At 40.4% G+C, this 12,704-nt stretch overlaps 1 non-coding gene across 1 annotated transcript; it reads left to right on the top strand.

Annotated features, from left to right (window-relative positions):
• The first annotated feature begins 7,604 nt into the window (after window positions 1-7,604).
• LOC126007305 (5S ribosomal RNA) lies at window positions 7,605-7,723 on the top strand. The gene has a single exon (XR_007494888.1). It is a non-coding gene; the product is annotated as a 5S ribosomal RNA (ribosomal RNA).
• The last annotated feature ends 4,981 nt before the right edge of the window (window positions 7,724-12,704 follow it).

Raw genomic sequence — 12,704 nt, 5'->3', positions numbered from 1 at the left:
TAGAGTGCTTGTCTTGCATATGTGAGACCCTGAGTTTCATCCCTGACACTGAAAGGAGAAAATTCTGCTTTCAGTCAAATTCTCCCACCACCCCCCCCACCCATTTTCCACAAGCAGCCAGAGATATCTTTGAAAATGCCAATCTTATCAGTCTGTTGCATCCCTTTAAACCTTTCAACAGTCCATTATAAGGTGCACTTTTCTCCTGAAAAGCATTCTGGGATCTGATCCTAGGCTCCACCTCATTTTTAGTGTTGCCCTGCCACCCTCAATTCTAGTTCTAGTTGTTGACCCTTAACTTCTGAAGATATCTCATGGTCTCTGTGATGCTATGCCCCTTCTCTTCCCAGTGAACTCCCACCCAGCGGCCAAGAGTCTGATCTGATGTCTCCTTTGGAAAGTTTGTCTTCCTACTGCCATCCCATGATGCTCTTTAAGTGTTTACTGATGAATCTGGGTGAAGTCATTAAGAAAAGGACCCTACCTTCCTTATTTTCTGCCTCAGGGGCCAGAGAGATAGTATAGTGAGTAGGGTGCTTGTCTGGCATGTGACTCACCTGGGTTTAATCGGTGGCACCCCATATGGTCCACAAAGCCTGCCAGGAATAATCGCTAAGTGCAAATTCAAGAGTAAATCCTGAGCGCCACCAAGTGTAGCCAAAAATAGGGGTGGGGGTAGAGATTCAGAGAACAAGAGATAATGGAAAAAGGGAGAGAAGAGGGAGGGAGGGAGGAAGAAAGAAACCATACATTAATTTATTGGGAGATTGATTGTTCATGAAATAAATCTATGGTTGATTTATCAGGTAGTCTTCTAGGAACTAGAATAAAATTGATAAACACTAGTGACAGCTGGCTGATGTTCAGGTGACTTTGCTATGTGCATGTTGGTGTCTGCAAGTGTTTGTGCAGGGCCTTCTTCTCTCGGCAAGGGCCTACTGCCCACCACCTGTTTTCCCTGGGCCCTAGTGCTCTTAGCATATGGCCCTGGATCCTGTTGCAGCCCGAAATAAGGCAGTAAGCTGTGATGAGACAGAAAGGACTCTTGTCAGCTGAGGCCGGGGCTGGCTGCAGGACACACCCTGAGCGCTGACTGCTGACCGCCAGCAGATACCACCACTCAACTCTTGCTTCCAGGCAAAGGTGTTAATATTGGGCGTCTGACCTGGGGGTCCCATCTTTCAGGTACTAGGTTACTATGAGTTCTCAGGAACTTGTAGGGGAGTGGGAAAAGAAGAGTCAATTTCTAGGGCTGAGATCACCCTGGGTGATTTCAGCCACCCCCAGGAAGAGACTGGGCTTTATCTAAGTTATAGGGCCTGGAACAAGTCTGATTACTGTGCAGGAAGGGAAGCTGAGCACTGCTCTGAGCAGCTCGATGCACAGGATCGGTGAGAGGGGGCAAACTGGGATCAAGATAGGAACTGATAATGGCCTGCTTAGGACTAGGTGTGCAGAGGAAAGCAGAGTTCCTTTTTGTAAAGTTTATGTCTGCATTTCTAAAAAGTGGGAGGCTATCAAGAAACATATCCTGGGACTGTGCAATTAAGTAGTCATTGCCAGAGCAGTCACAAGCTGCTCTGACACTTATCTAAGATGCATGCAATTTCATTTTTGTTTACAAGCAGTTTTAAAGAGCCAAGGATGCCCTGCAGCCTGATCATGGACTGCTATGGTAGCCCGATCCTCTTATGTGAAGGATAGGTCTAGAGAAGTTCTTGCTCTTAATGGAAAAGGGAATTGGATGGGAACATTGGCTAGATTCCCGGCCCAGCTCAATGCCCTTCATTCACCCAGGCTGTGTGTGTGTGTGTGTGTGTGTGTGTGTGTGTGTGTGTGTGCGCGCGCGTGCGTGTGATAAGTGGACAGATAGATGATAGTGTGACAGGAGACAGTGTGCTTCTCTACAGGAACATAGGAACAGCAAGTAGGAAAAGCAATAGACTCTGGGGTAGGAGGTTCATCTCAAGGGTTCTACCTTATCTCCTGGGCCAAGTTAGTGGATCTAGATTTGGAGCTATAGAGTTTCTATGGGGTCCTGATGTTCCAAGACTCCTGGAAAATGTCATGAGAGGCAAATAGAGAGTGGAAGAGTGAAAAATGACAAGAATAAGTAAACTGAAGAATAAGTTAATTAGAGGAAGAATGAGTGGAGAGTTTGCTCAGCTTTCTTAAATCAATCTGTGTCCTCTCAGGACCAAGAAATGAAGACAACAGGGGAATTCCACCCTTGCAACCCCCATTGTAGCCAAGACTATTATCACAAACTCTCACCCTCTGACTTTGACCTCAGCCTCTTGTTAAGGTTCTCCCGAGCTAGTGCTTATGAGTGTGGGAGTGACAATAGTCTGAACATTTCCCCCTTTTTCTACATTCCTAATGCCCAGGCAACAAAAATGACCCAGTGATGAGAAAATATTTCTTTAGCAATGTCAAGAATATTGCAGCTTCCTGAATACCAGTCTCCTCCAAGACTCTTTCAGCCTACACAGCACTTCTTTGGAACTTTGGGGATAATCTAAGACTTTTAAAGGTTGGGCCTGGGCAGATCCAGGACAGGGAGGAAGACTAGAGGAAATGAAGGTGACCTGGCCTATTTGTTGGGGTCTTTCCTCCACAGGATGATTCCTAAGGAGCAGAAAGGACCAGAGATGGCTACTGTGAGGGATATCACTGGACAAGGTAAGATGGACCAATCCAGTGTGTTCTCCAGATCCCACCTTTGTGGGACCTGCTGACCATATACTTGGCAAAGTGACCCGGAACACTTTCTATTATTCATTGAGACTGTAGCTCTTTGGGAAACTCTGAGGTCCAAAGCAAGAAGTGGGGAGAATGGGCAGAGTGGCAAGAGCTGGCTGCCTGACATGATACCATTTCAGTTAAAACTGACTCTTCCCATGCCCTTCTTTCAAAGGCATGTCTACTATTTTTTAAGATTAAAACATTTTAATCGACTGAAATTTTTTAGTTTACAATACTATTAGTAGTGGTTTCTTATGTAATTTCAACACTGTACCACCTCCCTCTCCCAAGAACACTAATACACCTCCTTCTCAGCCTGCCAACTAAGTTGGGTATATCAGTTCTTCCATTAGATTGCCTTTGTTGATACCTTTCTGTGTCTCCTTAAGTCTCACAGATGAGAGATTATTTTGACTATATCCCTGTATTTTCAACTGACTTTACTCAGCATGATACCCTCTCATTCCATTAATGTTCCCACATATTGCATTATTTTGTTATGTTGTATCATATCCTTAGTGCTTTCTTAATTATGCATGTGTGTGTGTATATATATATATATATACACACACACACACACACACACACACACACACACACACACACACACACACAAAACACACTTCTTTTTTTTTTTTTTTTGAGTCACATCCGGCAGCGCTCAGGGGGTTACTTCTGGCTCTACACTTAGAAATCGCTCCTGGCAGGCTCAGGGGACCATATGGGATGCCGGGATTCGAACCACCAGCCTTCTGCATGAAAGGCGATGCCTTATCTCCATGCTATCTCTCTGGCCTCAGAAGTGATTGGGTTGGTTTTTTAAAAATTTTTTTAAATATTCTGGGTCACACTTGGCAGCTCTCAGAGGTTACTCCTGGCTCTATGCTCAGAAATCGCTCCTGGCAGGCTCGGGGAACCATATGGGACACTGGGATTTGAATCACCAACCTTCTGCATGTGAGGCAAACGCTTTACCTCCATGCTATCTCTCTGGCCCCACAACTTCTTTTATCTATAGTTGGACATTTGTTATTTTCCCTTATCTTGGGTATTATACTAAGTGTGGTGATGAGCATAGATGTGCATATATCCTTTCAAATTAGTGATTTTATGTTTGAGAGATAGAGACTGAGAAATGGTCTTCCTTGGTTTTATGGTATCTCTATTTTTATTTTGAGATCGATCTCCATATTGCTTTCCATAAAGGCTGAATCAAACAATAGTTCCACTAGCAGTAGATAAAGGTTCCTTTCTCAATTCAACTCCAACAACATTGGCTGTTTCCAAAATGTTTGATATGTGCAATTCTCACAGGTATGAGCTGTTATCTCATTGTTATTTTTATTTATATTTTTCTAGTTATGAGTGATGATGAATTCTTTTTAATAGGCCTGTGGGCCATGAGAAGTCTTCTTTGGGGAAGTGTCTTTCTATCGCTCTTCATTTATAGATGATGTTACTGAATTTTTGTAATTGAGTTTTATGAGTGCCTTATAGATCTAGTATATCAGCTACTCATATGTTGTATTGTGTGAAATATTTTTTCCCATTTAGTAGGGTAGCTTTTCATTAGAGCTTGAGTTTTCATGTCTATAAATTTTATAAGACCTCTTCTGGAAACTCTTGGCTTAATTTTGGAATCTGTTTATTCAGCTTATTTGAGAGCATTAACAATGTTATTTTTTTTTCCTTTTTCTTTCTTTTTTTTTGGGGGGGGGTCACATCCAGCAGTGCTCAGAGGTTACTCCTGGCTCTATGTTCAGAAATCGCTCCTGGCAGGCTTGGACGACCATATGGGATGCCGGGATTCGAACCGCCTGCCTTCTGCATGCAAGGCAAACACCTTATCTTCATTCTATCTCTCCAGTCTCTCTTTTTCTTTTCTTTTCTTTTCTTTTTAAAATCAAATTCAACTGAGTTAGGGCTCTCAAACTTTAGTGTGAATCATAGTGATATGGTGTCATTTATTGAAATACAGGTTGTCAGCAATTTCTGGGGTTTGGATTCGTTGGCCAGGTATGAGGGCATGTTGGGGGCAGTGGTGGCAGAACCACAGGGGCTTCCTATGTTGGTGAACAGTCCAAGCTTTGATAAGACATTGGTACAAGTTTTCCTTCCTTAGAGTTCCAAGAAATGTTTAGCCATGCCATATGACTTTATATATATGGTGCTTTTAATCTGTTTTGTATGGTCTTGCCTCCTTTGGTTGGTATTGTTTCTTTTTAAAATTTTTTTTATTTAAAGCATTGTGATTTACAAAATTCTTTGTCGATTTTATACATATAATATTTCAGCACCAATCCCAGCACTAGTGTCAATTTCTCTCCACCAATATTCCCAGGTTCATCCCATGCCATATGGCTACCACCACTCCAGCATGCCATCAATTTTAAGTTAGGACCATTTTTAAGTTAGATTGTGAAAGTTTACTTTCCTTATTTCATTGTTGTTTGGGTGCCATGGTTTCATTGTTGTTGACTCTGTGGCTCGGATATTTAGATCTATCCTTTATTAACATCACCAATACTCCTGAGTCCCTTGGCCCTAGCCCTGTTATTTTACATTTGTCTTTTTCCCTTCTCCACTCAAGTTTCTTTCTCCTCACTATATTCTGGTGATTAGAGTGTTCTTGACAATCCTATTTTAAAACCATTGAATTTTTAAATGAATTTATTCTAAATATAACTGATATCCTGTATTTATCCTTATTCTTCTGGATTACTTCATTTAATATAATATCTTCGAGCTCCATCCATGTTGCAGCAAACTGCATGATTGCATTATTCCTTATAGCTATGTAGTATTTTCCATTGCATATATGTAATCACATCCTCATGATCCACTTATGTGTTGTTGGACAACTAGGTTGATACCAACTCTTAGCTATTGTACTGAGTGCTGTGATAAATAGTTGTGTGCATACATCCTTTTGGATGAATGTTGTTCTGTCCTGGGGATAGATATAAAAAAGTGGGATTGCTAAGTCATGTGGCAGCTTGATTCTGAGTTTACTGAGAACACTCCATACTGTTTTCCATAGAGGTTGAGCCAGACTGCATTCCCACCAGCAGTGGATGAGTATTCCTTTTCACCACATCACCACCAACACAACTTGTTCCTAGTGTTTTGTTTTGTTTGTCTTGGGGCCACACCCAATGATGTTCAGGGGTTACTCCTGGCTATGGGCTCAGAAATCGCTCCCGTTTTGGGGGACCAGAGGACTGAACCGTGGTCTGTCCTAGTCTAGCGCAGGCAAGGCAGATGCCTTACTGCTTGCACCACCGATCTGGCCCCATGTTCCTAGTTTTTTTTGTTTGTTTGTTTGTTTGTTTGTTTTTGTTTTTGTTTTTGGCTCATACCCGGCTGTGCTCAGGGTTTCCTCCTGGCTCTTCACTCAGAAATCGCTCCTGGCAGGCCTGGGGGACCATATGGGATGCCGGGATTCGAACCACCGTCCTTCTGCAGGCAAGGCAAACTCCCTATCTCCATGCTATCTCTCCGGTTCCCCATTCCTAGTATTTTTGATATGTGCTTGTGTAAGATAATATCTCATTGTCATCTTGATTTGGATTTCCCTAATATGTGATTATGAGCATTTTCACGAGCATTTTTGGGCATCTCAGAGAGGTGTCTGTTCATTTCTTCTCCCCATTTTTGATAGAGTTTTTAGGTTTTACAGGGTTAACCTTTGTATTTTGTATATCCTAGATATCAATCCTAGATCTGATGTGTTAAATGCAAATATTTCCTACCACTCATTAGTTGTATTTTCGTTTTAGCCCGAGTTTCTTTTGCCATACAGAACCTTTTTAGTTCCATTTGTTCAGACTAGCTTCTGTAGCCTTTGCCATTGACATCATATTGTTGAAAACTCCTTAGAGGTCTAGGTCTTAGAATGTTCTTTCTATTTTTTTCTTAATATACTTTATGGATTCAAATCTGATTGCATGGTCTTTGATCCACTTTAGGTTGATTTTATGTATAAGGTGTGGAATATGGATCCAGCTTTAATTTCTTACATGTGGTTATTGAATTGTCCCAATACCATTTGTTGAAGAGGCTGTCTTTTTACATTTCATATTCTCAGCTCCTTTGTCAAAAAGAAATTAACCATGTACTTGTTTATTTTTATTTCCATGATTTTGTATGCTGAAATAGGAAAACTATGAGATATATTGTTCTAAGCAGGAGAATCAAACAATGCATTTCTTTTTTGGTTGGTTTGGTTTTTTTGGGCCACACCCAGTGATGCTCAGGGGTTACTCCTGACTATGTGCTCAGAAATCGCTCCTGGCTTGGGATGTCGAGGGATCGAACTGCAGTCTGTCCTAGGCTAGCGCCTGCAAGGCAGATGCCTGACCGCTCATGTCACCACTCCAGCCCCAAGCAATACATTTCTTTTCTCTTGTTTAGGTAATGAATTATTTAGACTTCCAAATGCTGACATCATCACTTATCCCTGACTGAAAATCTATAAACTTTGGATTATTGCTATAAAAAAATTAGAAACTGAAGAAAATTGAAGTCTTCTAAGAGACAGTCATTGTAAAATAATACTGGTAAAACACACTATTGTGTACTTTATGGCAGCTACTGTGCAGAGAGCCTTTACTTTTATCCTTCATAACCCTCTAAGCAACTTTAAGCCAGGCATTGTTACCCTTATTTTGAGACCAGGAAATCAAAGCTCAGAAGAACTCTCTCATCACACATCTGGCAGATGAGAGAACTGAGATTTCACTCCAGATCTTTGTATACAAAGCTGCTTCTCTACTATCAGATTCTACAAATAATACCTCCCTTTGATAAACTAACTATTCAGACAAGATAGACATGAATGACTTTGAAAGTGAAAACTCGTCTACGGCCATACCACCCTGAACGCGCCTGATCTCGTCTGATCTCGGAAGCTAAGCAGGGTCGGGCCTGGTTAGTACTTGGATGGGAGACCACCTGGGAATACCGGGTGCTGTAGGCTTAAAAAAAAAAAAGAAAAAAAAAAAAGAAAGTGAAAACTCCATATATGGAGCCTTCTGAAGATATCCACTCTTAACATATTGGCATAAAATTTCTTCTGTTCATGTAGAAACATATTTATACTTACATGTGGGCTAAGTGCTATAGACTTGATTCCAGCTGAAAATTTAAATTTGTTTAGGTTTTGGGTTTTGGTTTTGAGCCATAACCAGCTGTGCTCAGTATCTACTCCCTGCTCCTGGGGCACCAAGCAATATAGGGGATCTAACTCAGCCTTTTGCAGGCATACAATGCACCATCAAACTATTTCTCAAGATCCAAGAAAATATTATTACATTCTTTTTCTCTTTTTTTTTCTTTATTTTTTTATTGTGGGCAAAATGAATTACAAATCTTTCACAGTGATATTCAAGGCAAATAGTAATAGTGAATGAGGGGCATTCCCACCACCAGTGTTGTCCTCCCTCCACCCCTGTTTCTAGCATGCATCCCACTTCCCCCTCCTCTACCCCTGTAATGCTAGTGCAACTGTTTCCCCCATGTACAACTTGATGTAGATTGGGTATTGTTTCTGTTGTCGTTGACTTTGGATTTCATATTCAAGTCTGATCATTTTTTATTTCCACCAAATGGACATATGACTGTCTGGTCTTGGTACCATCCATTTTTCTCCCTCCAACTATGATGCTAATCAAGATGATTTCAGTAATGTGGCTCTATTGGAGATATAAGATGGGAAACATGTTTATTTAAGTACCTTGACTACAGCCATGTCTGTAGTTGGGTTTCAGTCATATAAAGAACACCCCTTTCACCAATGCAACATTTCCATCACCAATTGCCCCTCCCCCCATATTCGAGACAGGCATTCTACTTTTCTCACTCATTGACATTGTCACCATAGTTATGCTATGGTGTAGTTATTTCTCTAACTGTACTCACCACTCTTCGTGGCGGGCTTCATATCATAGAGTCAGTCCTTCCAACCCTCATTTCTATTGTCTCTGGGCATTATTACAATACTATCTTTTAATTTTTTTAAAACCCATCGATGAGTGAGACTATTCAGTGTCTATCTCTCTCCCTCTGACTTATTTTACTCAGCATACTAGATTCCATGTACATCTAGGTACAGGGGAATTTCATGGCAAATTTCTGTATCTGTCCATCTCTGCTAACTTCACTCAGCATGATTTACACAGTTCCATTCAGGTAGCAGCAAACTGCATAATTTCATTTTTTCTTATAGTTAATAGTATACTGTTTTGTATATATAATTTCTTATCCAGCATCTGTTCTTAAATACATGGATGATTTCCAGATCTTGGGTATTATAAATAGTTCTACAATCTCTGTTTCAGCAGCCCCAGTGTTCATTTTTTAAATTATTTTCCTGCTTATTTAGAATTTTTTTTTATGGTTTTTGGGCCACACCCAGTGGTGCTCAGGGGTTACTCCTGGCTGTCTGCTCAGAAATAACTCCTGGCAGGCACAGGGGACCATATGGGACACCGGGATTCAAACCAACCACCTTTGGTCCTGGATTGGCTGCTTGCAAGGCAAACGCCGGCTGTGCTATATCTCCGGGCCCTTATTTAGAAATTTTTTGGGGGGGGTCACACCTGGCAGCACTCAAGGATTACTCCTGGCTCTACGCTCAGAATTCATTCCTGGGAGGCTCACTTGGGGGACCATATGGGATGCTGGGATTCTAACAACTGTCCTTCTGCATGCAAGGCAAATACCCTACCTCCATGGTATCTCTCTGGCCCCAGAAATTTTTTTTTGTTTTTCAGGCCACACCCATTTGATGCTCAGGGGTTACTTCTGGCTAAGCGCTCAGAAATTGCCCCTGGCTTGCGGGAGACCATATGGGACGCCGGGGGGATCAAACCACGGTCCTTCCCTGGCTAGTGCTTGCAAGGTAGACACCTTACCTCTAGCGCCACCTCATCGGCCCCAGAAATTTTTTATTATAGTTTAGGTCACTTAGTTATAGTAGTATCACTTTGTTCATATATGAAATGATGTTCATAGTTATCTCACCTCACTACTACAAAAGGGCCCAAGACCCCCCACCAATAAACTTGTATTATCTCCCTAATATCATTATTTACCCCCTCTCTCACATTATTCTGGTACCTGGTAGAAACAGTTCTGCTACTCAGGATCAAGGATTTGCAACTGTTTGATATTGTCTATTCCTTTATTTTGTTTCTATTGATATCACAGATGAGTAAGCTCATTTGTATTTGTTCTCCTTCTGGCTTATTTTGCTTTATGTAATGCCCTCAAAGTTGCAGCAGACTGCATGATTTCATCTTTTCTGGGCTGCATAGAATTTCATAGCACAAACTCTTCATTCATCACTAAAAATATGTGTTGTTTTTGTATTCAAGCTACTATATTAAGTGACATGATGATGATTTATACACACACACACACACACACACACACATATATTGGTTTTTGGGTCACACCCGGCAGTGCTCAGAGGTCACTCCTGGCTCCAGGCTCAGAAATCACTCCTGGCAGGCTAGGGGGGAACTTATGGGGTGCTTGGATTCGAACCACTGACCTTCTGCATGCAAGGCAAATGCCTTACCTCCATGCTATCTCTCTGGCCTCAGATGATTTATATATTTTCTAATTGATGCCTTTTTATTTGAAGAATAGATGCCAAGTGGAACCACTTTATAGAAAAGTATTCACGGGGCCGGGCGGTGGCGCTAAAGGTAAGGTACCTGCCTTGCCTGCGCTAGCCTTGGACGGACCGCGGTTTGATCCCCCCGTGTCCCATATGGTCCCCCAAGCCAGGAGCAACTTCTGAGCACATAGCCAGGAGTAACCCCTGAGCATTACCGGTTGTGGCCCAAAAACCAAAAAAAAAAAAAAAAAAAGTATTCACTATATTTTTGATGAATCTCTGTACTGTTTCCCATTAAATTTAAAGCAACATTTCTACAAACAATTAAGGATTTATTATTTTTCTTTTTTGAAAGCCTCTCCTTTTTTTAACTTTATTTAAAGAAAATGTTGACATAGTTAATCACAATATAATTGTTTCCAGATAGATGAAAGCAATGTTATTAAAAAATAGAAAGATAAATAAAAAAGAAAAAGGAAGAGAAACAAAAAAAGAAAGAGTACAGTACCGAGCACATTTGTGAAAGTTATTGTATTTCCAGTGAAGTTATGACAATGGCAGAATGCTTAGTAAGCTCTTATTGTTAGCTGTCCATTCTGTTAAATTGGTATGTTCCTATAGGGATGACAGCATCAAACAAATTAAATTATCTAGAAATTCAATGCACTATTACTAATACTTATAATTAGTATTAATATTACTAATACTAATACTTTTAGGGACATGTACTCAGCTGCCAGGCCTCCTGGAATAAGGAAGATCCAGGGTAAAGGTGCCTGCACTTGCCCCCAAAAGCCCTGGTGATATCAACCTCAAATTGGCATACTTGAAATTTGGTCAGATTAATGTCCCCAAAGGAAAATGTAGAAGGTAATGGTGGAGGGCACTGGGAAAATGGTGGTTCTAAGGATTCATTATTTTTTTACTGCATTCTCTAAAACACTGATTGGTTCAAATCCTTTTGATATGTGCTATTCTCACTGGTTTTAGATGTTCTCTCACTTCTGCTTTGATTTACATTTTTTTGAGAAGTGACAATGAATTTTTATATACCTATCGATTGTCCATTGCATAAGTATCTGTTAAACTCCTCTCCCCCGTTTTTGATGGGGTTATTAGTTTATCTACTATTGATATTAGTGAGTTATTTTTATTATCTGGAATATTTTACCTTTATTCAATGAATTATGAACAAATATTTTCTTCCATTCAGTAGGAAGTATTTTAATTTAACTTTAAGTTCTTTTGCCATGTTATTTTGAGGTTTGGAATGACAGTACAGCAGGGTGTTTGCCTTGCACACAGGTGACCTGAGTTCAATCTTCAGACTCCCATATGGTCTCCAAGCATCACCAGAAGTAATTCCTGAGCACAGAGCTCATCACTGGATTTGACCTCAAAACAATAAAAACAAATAACAATGATGAAATTACCAACCAAAAAACCCTGTTATTTAGAAACTGCTGCAATAGGATAAGCAAGTAGGGTGTTTGTCTTGCAAATAACTGACGTTTTGGCTATCTGGTTTATTATATGACCCCCTGAATACTTCCAGGAGAAATTCCCGAGAAGAGTCAGAAATAACCTCTGAGCATCACTGAATAGGAATCCCAACCCCCCCAATCCACACATCAAAGTCTTTTTTATTATATTTCATTTTTCAAATTTCAATTATGAGTTAGCATAAAACTTTAATATACATTTTGTGCTAATCTCATAAACAAAGTTGTTAGAAGAAACATATAAAGTTAAAAAAACAAATATACACAAAATATAGATACCAAATAGAAAAGAATAAAAGAATAGGTACAAATTACAAAGACATCCATAAAATAATTACAAAAATTCAAATATTTAGTATATAAATAATGTCATTAAATATCAAAGATAGGAGCTCACCAATCAAAAGTTATAAAGAAGCAGAATCTATCAAACAGCAATAACAAAAAACTTTTCAGTGACTTCAAGAGACCCATTTTGCTCTAAAGATAAACATAGGATGAAAGTTTTAACGGCTATAAAACAATTCCAACAGCAAATAGTAACATTACAGAGAAAGATACAGAGACAGGCAGGACAAGTAAGTTGTGGCAGCAATGGAAGCTTTTTTAATTCAAAGACCCATTTTATCTCAGGTTAGTGTGCCATGAGAGTAGTGTGATTGGGCCGGAGAGATAGCACAGCGGTGTTTGCCTTGCAAGCAGCCGATCCAAGACCTAAGGTGGTTGGTTCGAATCCCGGTGTCCCATATGGTCCCCCGTGCCTGCCAGGAGCTATTTCTGAGCAGACAGCCAGGAGTAACCCCTGAGCACCGCTAGGTGTGGCCCAAAAACCA

The sequence above is a fragment of the Suncus etruscus genome, chromosome 4 (genome assembly GCF_024139225.1).
Source record: "Suncus etruscus isolate mSunEtr1 chromosome 4, mSunEtr1.pri.cur, whole genome shotgun sequence".
NCBI lineage: Eukaryota > Metazoa > Chordata > Mammalia > Eulipotyphla > Soricidae > Suncus > Suncus etruscus.
The sequence above is the reverse complement of the archived record's forward strand: the minus strand, read 5'-3'. Positions and strand labels throughout refer to the sequence as shown.